Source organism: Hyaena hyaena, unplaced genomic scaffold (assembly GCF_003009895.1).
Source record: "Hyaena hyaena isolate Hyena2069 unplaced genomic scaffold, ASM300989v1 scaffold_856, whole genome shotgun sequence".
NCBI classification, from domain to species: domain Eukaryota; kingdom Metazoa; phylum Chordata; class Mammalia; order Carnivora; family Hyaenidae; genus Hyaena; species Hyaena hyaena.
Window position 1 is genome coordinate 43,897 of NW_024081491.1, and position 14,581 is coordinate 58,477.

Here is a 14,581-nt window from a genome sequence, read left to right on the forward strand (position 1 = left end):
CGCGCATGTGTGGTTGCACCAACACCCCGGCCGCCTCCGCCTTCTGTCAATCTGTCCGCCTAGCAATCTCGGCTCTATAAACACTGTCCGGAAATACTGCCCATTTCTGGAAACGAGGCCCTGTTAGCCAATCGTTTCTAGAGGTTGTAGGACGGGACAGCACATCTCATTGGTTAGACTGGAGGAGTGGGCGGGGCCAAGGGCGGAGGTGCGGCCAAAGCAAGGAGACGCGAGGCAGGGCAAATCTGCAGCCGCCGGGGGAGGCGTGGCCCCGGGGGCGGCCTGGAAGGCGGCGAGGGGGGGTGGGAGGGACCCGAGGCGGTGGCGGGGGGCGGGGCCCGAGGCCGGGGCGGGGCGACCGTGGGCCCGGAGCACAGCGGTCGGCGGCCGGCGGCGGGAGATCGCGGGCGAGGGGAGCGCGACACTCGCTGGTTGGGGAGATCGGCGCTCAGCCGGTAGGTGACTGGACGGGATCCCGGGACCCCGAGCGGGGCGCCGAAAGAACGGCGGGGAAGAGTCGCCCCACAGCCCGGGTCCGGGCCGCGACTTGGCCCGCCGCCCGGAATGGTGGGGGTCCGTGACGCTGACGGTCCGATCCACTCGCGCGCGGGCCCGTGACTGCCGGCCGCCGGCGCTCGCTTCGCACCACGCTGCCGGGGCCACGGTCGCACGCCGCGCTCGTCTCGCACCCCCGCAGGCCGCACGCGCGCCGAGAGCGCGCGTAGGGGCGCCCTGCTTCCCTTTCCCCGACACCCCCATTCCCCGGCGCTCAGCCTCCCCTGCCGCCAAGCCCGCCCCTCCTGGGGTGCCCCCAGGGTGAGGGTTCGCCTCGGCTCGGGACGGAAGGTGGCGGATGCATTAGCGCGTCGGGTCTGCGCGTCCACCCACCTGCTCTGGCAGTGAAACCCTCGGCCTTCCCTTGGGAAGTTCTCCGGTCACACCCCGAGGCAATGAGAAGGGAGCAGAGCCTGCCCTTGGCACCCTGTGGGGCAGTGCTGGCCATTCTCAACATCCTTTCTCACCCTGACCCTTCCGTAATTCTTTTGTCCGCTACGCTCAGGACTTCATCCGGGACCGGTATAACATTACCATCTTGGAAGCCCACCGGGCACCAGGCAGAAAGGCCACTTGTACAGGGCAGTCTCACCTGCCCAGGAGCCCCCTTGGTGCTGGGCAACTTGAGAAGTGCTTCCCTCCTAATTAGAGTTAAAAATGTTGCTTTCGGTCTTGGCTGGTGTACTGGGGAAGTCGTGTGGGGAGCAGAGAATGAGCGGAGGAAAGGCACAGAAATCAGTAGTAGAAGTGGCAGGATTATTTTTGTTAACTGGAGGCGGTGAACACCAGTGACTTAAGGAGGCTACGCGAACGAAGTTCAATGATGAGAAGTGGGGCCCGCGACAAAAGAGCAGTCTGAAGTTCATTCCAGGAAAAATGTTGAAAACCCCTTGACTAGAAACATGGTCTCTGAAAGATTAGAGGGAGATAGTATCTTAACATTACTGATGTGTTTTTTACTGAGTATCTTCATACCTGTAACCTCCTTTTTCCTTCAGACATCTGCCCGAAGACATAGACAGTATTGTCCTGTTTTATAGGTGAGGCACCTGGGGCGGGTGGGGGGTGGGTAGGTAGTATATATTTTGCCCAGTGCTTCTAGCCAGGACTCAGAGTGAGGAGCCCGGGCCACTGGAGTCTTACCCAGGTTCCTTCCCCTGGACCAGGACCACATTATGGGACTTGGTTGCAGGAAGAAGGGAGAAGCTTGGTGGGGTATTTATGCTCTTGCCATGAGAGGACAGGTGCTTGGCTCACTTACCATGTATTCGGATTTACTCTTGGTGTTTTTTTAAGTGATGTCAAAGTCAGTTCCTTGGGTGCAGTGATGCCAGACCTCTCTCTGACACCTTGAAGACATCCTCATTTATCCTGAAGGGTGTGGTGAACTTCTCAGAAGGTCTCAAAATAAAAGTAATAGTTTCTTTTATTTTAGAAATATGCATCCAGGTGGTATGTTCCAACGCTTTTGTAAAATCAGACAGCAGCAAGCTGCCAGCCTTTAGATCATCTTCTGACTGTCTTCAGATTATAAGGAGCAGTTCTAAAGGGGCTTTTTTGCCCCTCGTATTGTCTGTTAGGGTTTGTGAGAGCAGCACCACAGACAGAGGCCCTGCCAAATGAGCCTTCATCTATTAAACAAAAATGTCTGGTTGGCCGTTCCGCCTCAACAGATGGAGGTTTGGTTCCTCATTTTGGTTCTCCTGTTGAACACTGACTCCTTTGTGATCCGCTTGGAGTGTTTATATATCATTTAATGTTGAGAAGCAAGCTTGTCCTGATTGGTTGTCCGACTCCGGGCAACTTGTGATTTTTTTTTTTTGGTTCATGATAACAGTTCATCCTGGCCAAGGTCTGGCAAGAGATCCGTAGAGTGAGGAAAGACATAGCTCCATACAGCATTGTTTTCTTCATTGTTGGCCCCCTCCTAAGAAGCTTCTGGAACTTTGGTCTCTGAAGTCACTTTTAATTTCCTATTTTTTTTCCTGTCTCCGTGCACAGCACATGAGCTTTCCTAACAGGTCTGCCAGTCTTGCTGAAGAGCGACAGATTCACATCAGTTGGCTTGACACATGTGCTTTCTGAGAGGATAGTTAGGAAATCGTGGGACCAAACTCAGTCCTACATGAAAAGTAGACGTCGGCTTGATACTCACACAGGCAGCATGTTTGCACCCAGGGCTTCCATCATCTCAGAGCTGTTTTTTTTTTTTCCTGGCAAAAGGTTAACATGCAACTAAAATTCTGCTTTCGTGATTAATAAGTCACTACCGCAGTTGTGTCTAATGCTTCCTGTTTGCCCCATTTTAGTATTTCAGTTAAACTGGAAACATCTGAGCATTATGGGCACTTTTGATGGCACCGGTGTGAAGTTGGCGGGAAGGGAGACAATTCCATGTCAGCAGCTTTGGGGAACTCTAAGAATAAGCCAGGCCCCCTGGCCTCTGCACACCAAGGTGCAGAGGGAAAGGAGTGGAGGCTGGGCCTCCTCCTGGGGTGGGGGAGGGGGGGGACGAGCCTTAGAAGGGATGCACGTGTGAAGGCTTATGCATTTACTTGGTGACGCTGACTGAAATGTTGAAAGCAGTAGATTAGAAATAGAAGGCTAAACATAGGGCAGATTGTGTACTAGTGCATTTCAGTCGAGCTGAGTGAGACATTGAAGTTGCTGGGCGGATGGGCGTTCTTTCCAGGCTTGTCTCATGTACCTGTGTGACACTACGGAGAAAAGCCATTTTCCCTTCTGTGGCCTGTGTGCCCTTCTTTGTGTTCTGGTTGAAAGGATCCTCCTTCCCGGCTTGCTAGTTTATGGCCTTTTATCGCTTAACCTCCTGATATAAATCCCTTAAAATTATATGGCATCGAGAATCATGGTACGTTGTAGCCTTTTTTTATACTTTTTTTATACTTATACTTTATAAAGAAAGGCAAGGCCAAAGAGCAGGAAAGGGAAGCCTGGTAAGGAGAAAGAAAACACACTTGATTACTCAGGAGAGAATGGTCCTGCCCAGAAGCTAAACCCGCATTTCTTCCCATCTAGTTCACTGCTTTTTCTACTAACTTACCCATGAAGGGATGAATTGGGTCCCCCCCGAAACATGCCAATTTTGAATGTGACTAAACCGAGGTAGCTGCTTTATGTATCTATTTATGCTAACAAGTATTAATAGTAGTAAGTGTTGTTAACATTGATCGATTGGCTTTCGTAATTACTTAGTACTAAAAAGCTGGAAGGTGAATAGCACATTCTCTGGACGAGTCTTCATTCTACAGATGCAGAAATCAAGGCCGAGTGGTCAGGTGGTTTGGCCGGAGCAATAGAGCAAGTCTGTGGTGTCTCCAATGTCAGATGTGGGGGAGGGGGTGAGGCTGTCAAGTCAGACAGCCCTGGGTCAGGTCCAGGTCTGCCACCGTCTGCCCGTGTGACTCAGGCAAATCACTTCGCTTCTCTAAGCATTGGGCGCCTCATCTATAAATGGGATCAGAAATACTCCATGGGGTTGTTTCAAGTAGAAAATGAGAGCATATATGTAAAGTGCTGAGCTCCGTGCCTGGCACATAATAAGCCACAGAACATGATGGCTGTAAATGCTGGTGGTGGTGGTGGTAGTAGCAGAAGTAGTAGAAGTAGTCGTAGTAATAGCAGGAGTAGTAGTTGCCTTTTTTTCTGGAAGATGATGTCAGGAAGGGTTAGACTGCCTGACAGAGCAGAGTCATTTTCTCTGTGGGACCTCGGGGTTAATGCTGTCCTCACCACCCTCCAGAGGAGCCTGCGGAGGCCCGGGCTCTGCTCCATCAGAGTGGGTGATCCTAGACCTAGGCCCCCTTTGACCCCCTCAGGACTCTTAGCCGGAAGCAGGGCTGGGCCTCTCTTTCTAGGACCCCCTTGTGTCCTCCGTGTGGTGCATGGGTCCCAGCCTTAACTCTGGAGATGAAAAATAGGAAAATACGGAATAGAGTATAAGTTGACAAGGACTTGTTCTTTGCCTAAGGGACCCAAATGGAAATTTTGGTTCTGCGGGGTAAGGTTCTCACCACTGTGTGACACCCCCAGCTCGCCATCCTTTCCTCTCATAAGTATGCCTTTGTCAGCTTATCGCTCCTTCCATGTCTGGGGCTCCCGGATCTGCAGTCAGGGACTCGCAACTTTTCCTTTCAATCACCCAAGGAAGACGGCGCCTGGGGTGGCTCAGTCGGTCAAGCGTCCAACTCTTGGTTTCGGCTCATGTCATGATCTCATGGTTGGAGAGATCGAGCCCCATGTCCGGCTCTGTGCTGACATCTCAGAGCCTGCTTGGGTCTCTCTCTCTCCCTCTCTCCCTCTCTCCCTCTCCCTCTCCCTCTCCCTTTCTCTCCTTTCTCCTCCCCTGTTTGTGCTCTCTCTCCCTAAAATAAGTAAATATTTAAAAAATGATAAATCACCCAGGGGGGAAAACGTTTCACGTTACATGTTAAATTCTTTTCCCTCCTCTTGATACAGAACAGAAATATAGGCTCCCACCAGCCTGACGTTCCCTTTAAGTAACATTTTGTTTTCTCTTGGGGAAGCTGTCTTCATGACCAGAGTCATTTCTAAAGTGAACCTAGTTTTTAGAAAAAATAGATCACCGGATGTCAAGCCTCATGTGGAGCTCAGTTCAGATGAAAATGAAACCAGCAGGCGCGGAGCGGCAGCTCCACACTTAACTTCAGGCCGGAGGTGAGAGGCAAAGCGTCTGGACCCGGCTCACTAACTGGTTGGCCCCACAGAGTGAGTTTGATAGGTGCCTTAGTCATTTTCCAGGCAGCTTTGCTTAGGTGAGCAGAGCACTTTCTCTAGAAGGTGAGTCACCCGTGCAGAGGTGTAGGTGACAGGCGACTTAGTCCCCAGCACAGACACAGAGGAAGTCTTGAGCAGACCTTGTCAGGAAGCCCTCTGCCATGGGGCACCTCACGGGCCCAGTCAGAAGAGCGTGCGGCTCTCGATCTTGGGGTCGTGAGTTCGAGCCCATCTTGGGTGTAGAGATTACTGAAAAGAAATAAGTGCACTTTAAAAAAGAAGAAGAGGCAGCTCTCTGCCAAAAATCACTTTCATTTCAGCAGCAGGGCTTTGGAGGCAAACCCCTGCTTGCCAGCCAATGGATGGATGGACTCTCAGGCTGGGGGGGAGGGGGGCGTGGGTCACGTGGACAAGGCACAGAGCCCAGATCAGTGGTGTCACTGCACTCCTGAGTCCGGCCACCTTGAGGGTGGAAAATGGCCCGTTTCCAGTGACAGTCAGCAAACAAGTGGGAGGGGAGCTTCGGCTCCAGGGAGCTGGGAAACCCCTTGGCAAAGAGCAGAGAGATGCAAACTGTACTTTGGTGTGAAAGACCTCTCAGGGAACCCTTTTCTACCTGCCTCTCTTTGTACCCCCTGAGTTGGAAGGCTCCAAAAAGCTGCGGTGACTGAGAAGGCTAGATTCAGCCCTGGGCTTCAGAAAACTGTCATTCCAAGCCCCCACCCCCACCCCCCACCACTCCAGTTATCTATACTTCCAGGGCGGGCGTTTGGACTTAGAAAGAAGGAGCAGAGGAAAGTTCTGAGGCATCCCTGCCATCCAGTTTCGGGTCACGATGGCTTCTGCTCACCCTCTTACCACCAAGGCCATGACCAAGTGCCCATCAAGACAAAGTTTGTTCAGAATGTCTTTTCTAGACCAGTGTGGTTGGTGTTGAGCTTGTCTGCTGATCAGGGACATCTTAGGCAGTGTCCAGGGTCAGCCGTAGAGTGGGCTTGACTTTATTGAAGCCTTCGGCGGGGGGAGGGGGGGGTAACTAGCATCACCTTACACATGGTCACAGACTCCGCCTCAGCCCCATAGGCACACCCTGTCATTCGTAACCAGCCAACCATCATTTCAGGCAGACATGGCTAAGTGACCTTTAGGCCTTAACCACTGTGTCAAGAAAGAGCGATTAGAATTACAGCCTAGAAATGATCATTATCATATACATTCTCCCCTATTTTTCTTTATTTAAAGTTTTTAATTTTTATTTATTTATTGAGAGAGAGAGAGAGAGAGCAAGCAACTGGAGGAGGGGCAGAGAGAGATCTCCAAGCAGGCTCCATGATGTCAACGCAGAGCCTGATGCGGGGCTCAAACCCACGAACCGGGAGATCATGACCCGAGCCGAAACCGAGAGTTGGACACTGAGCCGACTGAGCCACCCAGGCGCCCCACATTCTTGCCCGTTTTACAAAAGAGGCAGCAGTGGCCCAAGGAAGCATAGTTGCCTAAGGCCACACAGTATCTGAACTAAAATCCAAGCTCTTTTCGCATCGCGCGGTGCTGCTGCATGGACCAGAGGAACTGTTCCCGGGGTAGGAATTGTGCTTTTTCACTAGTTCCTCCTTTATTCCCCTGCCTTGACTTTCTGCAAGCTCTGCCAGACCTGGGAAGGGTGGAGGGTGGAGGCAGAACAGCAGCTGCGGGTCTGAGAAAAAGTCAACAGAAAGCTATTCATTTGATACTCTCTTATACCATGAAGTTTGTGTAACCAAAAGGAGGTCAAGGTTGATAAAAATACAAGTCTGGGCAGGGTTACCCGGAAGTCTCAAAGGTTGCTTGCACCTTTAGGGCACCTTCCTACCTCCCCAAGCAGTAATCTTACCCAAAGTGGGTGTTCAGTTACTATTAAGGATGGATTGCGAGGGTACAAAGCCATTGGGCACCAGGAAGCTCTTCTGTATCTTTCCTCTGTAAAGAAGAGACGTGATGCCCATGGCACGCCAGGTGGCCGGGAAAGCCAGAGCAGTTGGATGCCAACTGGAGGCATTCGGTGACTCTCAGCAAAGACGCTCTTCCTCGTGGGCAGAGTGTGATGTCAGATCTGCATGGTGGCCCCCGTAAGTGCAAAGAGCCTGCAATTAACCACCCACTGGCTGCTCTCGTTGACATTTCCTTTTACTGGGTTCGAATTTGCCAGTACTCCTAGGTCTGCTGGTCAATATCAGGGATGACAAGGGAGGTTGGGAGGAAAAGGGGACTTAGCCAACCTCAAATGAGGGTGTCATTACCAATGAAGATTAGAAATGGACTCCTTTGGCCCAAGAAGTGAGTTGGATGAACAAGGCTCCTTGAGCCCATGCTCAGTAGTCCCAGCTGGCAGATGCCGTAGTTTGAGAGGCAGGAGTAGCTTTACAGAGAGAAATGTAACAGACAGAGGCTTGTGTAGGTACTACCTCCCAGTGAACATATATGTACACATCGGAGCCCAGAGGGATACCGGCCAGTTCAGAAGGGTTACCTTCTCAAAGAATTGGAAATCACTGGGTCTCAAGGTCAGCATTTAGCAAAGGGTCCAAGCGTGGCTCAGGGACCAGCTTGCTTGACACCTTTTTGTGCCCCAATATAGTCTGAAACAGACACCATGCGCGGTCGCCTGGGTGGCTCAGTCAGTTAAGCATCCGACTTCGGCTCAGGTCATGATTATCACAGTTGGTGGGTTCGAGCCCCACGTCGGGCTCTGCACTGACAGCCTGGAGCCTGCTTCGGATTCTGTGTCTCCCTCTCAGCCCCTCCCCTGCTCATGCTCTGTCTCTCTCAAAAATAAATAAACATTAAAAAAATGAAAAGAGAAGAAAGAATATAGGCACCATGCTCTGACCCCTGGTACAGGAAGCTGGCTCTGTCACTTCCCGCTCACCGAATGAATGGCCAGTCTGGACACTCAGACACCAGGCCAGCCAGGCCCTTGGAGCCGAGGCACCAGGTTATTCTTCAGGAGTGTCTCAGTCACCCTCTCGGTGAGTGCTTGCCAAGAATGTCACAGTTGTAGGCTCTGGCAGGTGCTAGAATATGGAAAGGAGGTTAGAAGATAGTGGAGGTAGGAGGTGCTGCCCTTGAGGGGCTCACTGTGGTGGGGAGGGGGTGGGAGGAGACAGGCATTGCAGGCGCTAAGTCATGAACCATGACTGTGGAGGCTGGAGAGGAGCCAGGAAGGCATGGCGGCCCGGCGGCCCTCCTTGTCCAGCGGCGCCTGCCACTGTCACACCCACAGCCCCTGGGAGACGAGGAGCACCGCCTCCCATTCTGCAGGTGTCTGGATGGGAACACCCTACAGCATTTCTCATCTTGGGCTCTGGTACCACTTGTCGGCTTGGAGAAGGAGCTTAAGAACAATCTGGAGACCTCAGCACTCTGGGGGGAAAGGAGCACAGTTGCAGAGGCAAAAGCAGTCAGGAGAAACGTGTGCTTGCACATGGTTCAGAGCAGAAGCGGACAAAAGATAGCCAACTGCTAAAGAGGTGGCTGACTTATCCCAGCTTCCAGGCTGGAATAGAGAAGGCGGTGACACAGTGACAAGTCCCATTATTGTCCCAGTGCTTGTCCCAGTGCTTGGGGCCACTCTGATACAGGTTCGGAGGCAAATGATTCAAAGCCTGACCCATGGTAGTGCTTCTTAATAACCAAGTTCAGCATTCCAGAAAAGCCTTTCCAGGGTTACAGCAGCGAAAGCCTCATGAGGGCGGGGACCTTGTCTGTCTTGGTCCCAGTGGCATCTGTTGGCCAGCATAGCACCTGGAGAATGGGAACCACTGGCTAAGTATCTGGTCAAGTGAAAGCACAAGAATAGTATCCATATTCCTCCTTCTAGGCTCTGATGGCCTCAAGGAGGCTGAGAGAGCCACAGCCTATTCATGGTTTCCCCTCCTTTACCAGTGATTACTCTGAGAGCCTCTGGAATATTCCCTGTTGTACACAGGTCTCAAGCCTTTCTTCCTTTCCTGGAGGAGGGCAAGAATGTGACCCTGTATTATAAAGGGACAGGTCAAAGTCGCCTTTGCTGCTTGCATCCTCAAGTTGTCACTCAGGCCAGTCTGCCAAAGGATACGGTATGGCGGCGTCTGAAATGACGCCATGGGCAGGGTTCCAGGGCCACCATGCTTCCTTCCATTTACCCCCGTGCGTTGGAAGTCTTCTGTGGAAAGCCGAGTTGTTTGGGTTTCTTGTTTATTCTAAAGTTCCTCAAACTAGTTCCTCAATTTCAAAACCAGGCACCAGTGACTACAACGAACTTGGAGCCTCCTCCCTTATAGGGAGGCTGAGCCTGTCTTTCTCTGTCCACTCTGAATACAGGTGGACCCTGCTCGATGCCAGTCCCACCTGGGAAAACCAGAGTTACAAACCCAGAGAGGAGGGGAGTGGCTGTATTTCAGTGGGATTAACCATAGCCCAGGGAATTGCTCCTTGCTCAGAATCCAATTCAAAAGGTTAAATAAGAAGATCTGTTTTCCACAACCAAATGTTGCTTATGATGATGACCTCAAGGCTTGGCAAGACCCAGAAGTGCATTTTGACTCATCAGAAGAAAGCCGATTGTGTTTGGTATGATTCTGATGTCAGGGGCAGTTGATGGTTCTGTAATCTTTGGAAATTGATCATGACCAAATGGTATACCCTGCAGCCCCGCTGAATCAAAAGTTTAAATACACAAAATACCTCGCAAAACACACTTGAGGTTTTTTTACGTAACATACGTTAAAAATTCCTTGCCGATTTAGTGTATAAAATGAGGCATGCATGTGGTTGGGTTTTTTTCCCCCCTTCAGTACTACTCCCCTCCCCCAAAATTCTCCCACGTACCAATTCCATAATTGTCTGTGTGGGTCAGTGATGCCCCAGTGACACCTTCTGTACGCTATTGGCTCTCCCGCTGCCTGCCGAGGATTCAAAAGTTGAATTGGAAATGCTATTGTAACAATTTTCTTTTAAAGCTCATACAGTGCTCTTTTTTGAGGGCTTAGAGACAAAGTACTGACCATATGGATAAAGATAGTAGCTATTAAAAAAACAACATAGGGGCGCCTTGGTGGCTCATTGGGTCAAGCGTTTGACTCTTGATTTTTTGGCTCAGGTCAGGGCCCCTCAATGGGGCTTGCTTGAGATTCTCTGTCCTGCCCTCTGCTCCCCCCCTTTCAAAAACAACAACACAACAACAAAAACCAAAGTAAAATAGCCTGGACCCAAGTTTTCTAAAATGAATGGCTGGAGCACCTGGGTGGCTCAGTGGATTGATCTTTCTTGGCTCAGGTCATGATCTGACAGTTTGTGGGTTCGAGCCCCGTGTCTGGCTCTCTGCTGAGCGCAGAGCCTGCTTGAGATTCTCTCCCTCTCCCTCCCTCCCTTTCTCTTTCAAAATATTTAAAAACATAAAGTGAATAGCAAATTTGAGCTTTGTCATAGAATTGGTCCTTGTGACAAGTATTCGCTGATACCTGTGCTGGGTGTGGGTGGCTAGGGAACACAGGCCTGCCACATGTCTAGCTTGGAGTCCTCACTCTCTGTCACCATTTCAAGTTGCTTTTGCCCAAAACATCGGCTGGCTGCATTTATGCTCCCTAATTGAGATGCTTCCTCCTGGGTCAGTCCCTGGGTTTCTCACTAACAGACCTCTGGCTTGTGGCCACTTCTGTATTTGGGTCTCAATTCTTAAAGCTTAGATCATTTGAAAATAGAGCATCGTGGCTAAGAGTATGTACTTTGACATAAGAGGCCTGTGTACAAATCTGCTTCTGCCACTTCTGTGCGGAGTAGCCTTACACTAATTTCTTGACCTCCTGAGCCTCAGTGTCTTCCCCCATATAAAGGGGACAGTATTAGCACCTTGCTTACAGCATTACTGTGAGGGTCCAAGAAACCATGCATGCATTACCTACTAGGTAGCAAGCGGTAATAGCTGCCATTATTAATTTTATTATTATTGACAACCAGCATGTTATTAACGTGTATACACGTAGGAGCCGGTTGTTGAAAACACTTAAAGATGTCCACAGGACAGCTAATTACAGCATGAGCTGCCGAGGGCTTCTGGGTCCTGAGTTCCTTACTACAGAATGGACTCAGGAACCACCATCAGCTCGTTCCTGAGTCCATTCAGAGCTGAGGCACCCCCAGCAGAGAAAGAAGCTGGAAGGCACGTGCAGAATGCACTTGAAAGAACATCCCCCCTGGTAGGTTGGCCTTTTCTGGCTGACGGCTTGTGCCCTTGTGGTCTTGGGATTCTCCCCTCCTCCTTTGACAGCGTCTGTTCCAGATGCCCTTCCTCCTGACACTAAGGCTGCCGGTGAGAGGCTTGACGAGGTCGATGTCAGCTCTGCAGAGGCAAGGACTTTCAAACAACTGGTACTTCCAGCCCCAGAAAGGACTGCTCATCTTCTGACAGCTTCCTTCTCACTGGAGGTTTTGCTGACGTTTATAGAGCACCCACTGTATTCCAGGCACAGTTGCGGGCATTTAGAGTTTGCTTCTTGCATTTAATTGGCCTGTAAAGTCCTGTTGTTTCAGTTTGAGTATCCCTGTTTTACAGATGAGATATCTGAGTCTCAGAGTAAGTGATCTGCACCTGGTCACACACCGGAGTGGTAGAGACCACGGTTCAGACTCAGATCTTTTGACTCCAAGGCCATGCTGTCATGTAGCTAAGAGGGCCATCCTCAGGAGTATTTTTTTTTAATGTTTTATTTATTTCTGAGGGAGAGAGACAGCATGAGCCGTGGAGGGTCAGAGAGAGAGGGAGACACAGAATCTGAAACAGGCTCCAGGCTCTGAGCTGTCAGCACAGAGCCCGATATGGGGCTCGAACCCACGAACAGTGAGATCATGACCTGAGCCCAAGTTGGACCTGAGCCACCCAGGTGCCCCCATCCTCAGGAGTGTTAAGCGATACCTTGGAATAAATGACCTCCAAAGGCCCTCTGATCCCAAGATCATTTTGTGATTGCTTTATCATTTATTTATCCATCCATCCGTTCTCACCAGCTAGATTATAAGTGCCTTGAAGGCAAGGATAGCATCTTTCTAGTAAGTAGCTGATATATTTGGGAGCCACCTGTCCTGGACTGATCAATGCTGCCTACTTTTCTGACATATAGAAATGAGAAAAGAGCAAGCCCACTATGAAAAGGGTCACCCGGAAATTCCAGTCCCAGATATTTACCACCTAGAATTAACCGATTCAAGTGCACAAAGAAGTAAATAAACGGTTGGGGGCGGGGGGTTGCTTTGTTGTTTGTTTGTTTGTTTTGCAGTATTCCTTATAAGAGTGAAAAGTTGGGAACAATGTGCAAGTCCATCCGTAGAAGACTAGGTGAAGAAATGGTGGTATATTTATACCATAGAATCTTATGAAGCTATTTAAAAAAAATGAGAGTGATCTACATACACTGAAATGTAACAGTGTCCATAATCTATTAAGTGAAACATGTGACTTGTAGAATATTATGTATGTAGTGGCGCCTGGGTGGCTCAGTCAGTTAGGCATCCGATTTTGGCTCAGATCATAATCTCACTGTTCATGGGTTCAAGCCCCGCTTCGGGCTCTGCTGACAGCTCAGAGCTTGGAGCCTGCTTTGGATTCGGTTCCTCCCATTCTCTCTGCTCCTCCCCCGCTCATGCTGTGTCTGTCTCTGTCTCTCAAAAATGAATAAACATTTAAAAAGTTATAATATTATATATGTGTAAGCCCGTGTTTCTTTTAAAATCAGTCCCAAACTCTGTGTTTGCCTATGAATGCTAATGGACCTAGAAGGATTTATACCAAATTTAAGGGTTTCTTACATTGTAGGGAGGAGGGAATGAGGCAAAGCTCTCTTTCTTCCTTCCTTTCTTTCTTTCCTTCTTTCTTCTCTGTATACTTTGTATGGTTGAAATTTTTACAGTGAACAAGTATTCCTTTTGTATTTGAGAACAAAATATAGATTAAAAAGAAACGACACTGGGCCAGAGATTACCTCAGGAAGGTAGGCGAGATTAGCCAGAACAACTTGCCTTCTTTGGGTTTCCCAGACTGAGACCACCCCCCGGGTCCCACCCGTGACCTAAGCAGGGAAGGAGGGGCTGGTGGCCTTCTCGCTGGTCCAGTTCTGCCGTGGGACCCATTGTCTGTGACACCGCTGGGGCGCACAAGTGTCCCTTCCATCCAGTACCAGCACAGCCTCAGCTACTGCACACACTTGTCCCCGATGACTATAAATAAAAGCAGAGAAACAGGGGCCATCAGAACTGAGGACGGCTGGCAGGGCCATCTTTGAGCCCCTTCTACTTCTTGAGTCATAACCGATAAAACCCACAGTCCCCAGCGGGAAACAAGAAAGAGAGAGAAGTGAAAACCAAAGCCAGAAGGACGGGCTTGCCCACCTCCAGCCTTCTATGTTAGCAGCGGCGCTGCCGGAACTTGCTGACCCCACACAGAGCCGTCACGCGTGTATTAAGACCCCTCACAGACGGGCCAGAAGGCCTCCGAAATCCTTAGCCCATACCGAGAGACCCTTTTCTGGTCACAGCTTGTTTTCGTTATAAAAAGTAATACTCCCCAGAGGACCTCTCTGGTGGGATATACAAGAAACCACTAACTGGGATGCCCTCAGAGGGATGGGGGGAGGGTGAGAAGGACTTACACTTTGCACTATATATCCTCTCTGTATTTTTTTTTAATGACTTGGGAACATTCTGCTAAGAAATGAAAGAGGTGCCTGGGTGGCTCAGTGGGTTAAGCCTCTAACTCTTGGTTTCAGCTCAGGTTATGATCTCACAGTTCATGAGTTCAATCCCCTACTTGGGATCTCTCTCTCTCTCTCTCTCTCTCTCTCTCTCTCCCCCTCCCCCACTCACTCTCTCTCTCTCTCAAAATACACTTTTTTTTTTTTTTTAAATGTTTTATTCATTTCTAGCAGAGAGAGAGACAGCGTGAGCAGGGGAGGGTCAGAGAGAGAGGGAGTCACAGACTGAAACAGGCTCCAGGCTCTGAGCTGGCAGTCAGCACAGAGCCCGACACGGGGCTCGAACCCACAAACCGCGAGATCATGACCTAAGCGAAAGTCGGACGCTCAACCGACTAAGCCACCCAGGCGCCCCTCTCTCAAAATAAACTTTAAAAAATTTTTAGTTAAGAAAATGAAAACATAAAAGTAATATATGATTGTTGGAAAAAAGTGGAAAAATTAAAAGAGTAAAAAATATATACATATAAAACACCACTAAACACCAAGAGAGGGCGGTTGCTAGG

At 50.0% G+C, this 14,581-nt stretch overlaps 1 protein-coding gene across 1 annotated transcript in view; it reads left to right on the top strand.

Annotated features, from left to right (window-relative positions):
• Positions 1–389: 389 nt before the first annotated feature.
• MAP3K14 (mitogen-activated protein kinase kinase kinase 14) overlaps positions 390–14,581 on the top strand; it is a 45,235-nt gene continuing 31,043 nt past the window's right edge. The window contains exon 1 of the mRNA XM_039220043.1: positions 390–455. The gene's annotated coding sequence lies outside the window, so the exon portion shown is untranslated. The remainder of the gene's footprint in view (positions 456–14,581) is intronic.